General features: G+C 43.7%; 1 pseudogene; it reads right to left on the bottom strand.

Annotated features, from left to right (window-relative positions):
• Nucleotides 1-445: 445 nt before the first annotated feature.
• The window catches only part of LOC125929417 (tropomyosin alpha-3 chain-like), a 1315-nt pseudogene continuing 671 nt past the window's right edge, over nucleotides 446-1089 (bottom strand).

Genomic DNA, 1089 nt, shown 5'->3' with positions numbered 1-1089 from the left:
AGGGAAAGAAACTTAAGAGATCAGCATATTATCAGCCCACAGACTGTAGAGAGAGTTCTCAGCCAGACGGGGTGGCCAATGTGCCCCAACCCTAAAGAAGTGAAGTTTCAAAATAAATTTGGAGAGGGCAGTATGTGTTAAGCTGAAAAATTTCTTTCCAAATGTGAGGAAGGGGTTAGACTGCTGCTTCAGAACTGTGGAATTATTTGGATGTTGTACAAATGGTTACTACATCAACAGAAAAAAAGGTAATTACAAAGTGTGTACATCACAACATGCTTTTAAAGACACTTTGCATTGTGCACACATTGCAAAAAAACATTGTCCCCAGGGTGCTCAGCTTGAAGCCAAACTGGAATGCCTGGGGAGAGACAGAGACAGTTTGGTGAAAAAGACACAGGGGTTGGGGTGGGAGAGGTGGCAAAATGAGAAAGCAGCCTTCCAGTTAAAGATCAGCTCTCAGTTTCAAGGCCAGCTTCAGCCTTAGGAGGAGTCGGGCTGAGAGGGAGGAGCAGTGGCAGAGCAGGACTGTGCTGCTCTGCCTCTCATTCAGGTCAAGCGGAGTCTGGTCCAGCATCCTTTGTGTACAGAGGTGTTCCTCTTTGGTGCATTTAAGCTTATCTCCCAGGTCATCAGTTGTCTTCTCCAGTTTGGCCACTGACCTGTCAGCAAACTCATCATGCACGGGTCTCTGCTTCCTTGAGTTTATCTGTAAGAATATTTATCTCCTCAACATGGATGGAACTGGAGAGTGTGATGCTAAGTGAAATAAGCCATACAGAGAAAGACAGATACCATATGGTTTCACTCTTATGTGGATCCTGAGAAACGTAACAGAAACCCATGGGGGAGGGGAAGGAAAAAAAAAAAAAAAAAAAAGAGGTTAGAGTGGGAGAGAGCCAAAGCATAAGAGACTGTTAAAAACTGAGAACAAACTGAGGGTTGATGGGGGGTGGGAGGGAGGGCAGGGTGGGTGATGGGTATTGAGGAGGGCACCTTTTGGGATGAGCACTGGGTGTTGTATGGAAACCAATTTGACAGTAAATTTCATATATTAAAAAATAAAAAAAATTAAAAAAAATAAAAAAA

This window comes from Panthera uncia, chromosome D1 (genome assembly GCF_023721935.1).
Source record: "Panthera uncia isolate 11264 chromosome D1, Puncia_PCG_1.0, whole genome shotgun sequence".
NCBI lineage: Eukaryota > Metazoa > Chordata > Mammalia > Carnivora > Felidae > Panthera > Panthera uncia.
The sequence above is the reverse complement of the archived record's forward strand: the minus strand, read 5'-3'. Positions and strand labels throughout refer to the sequence as shown.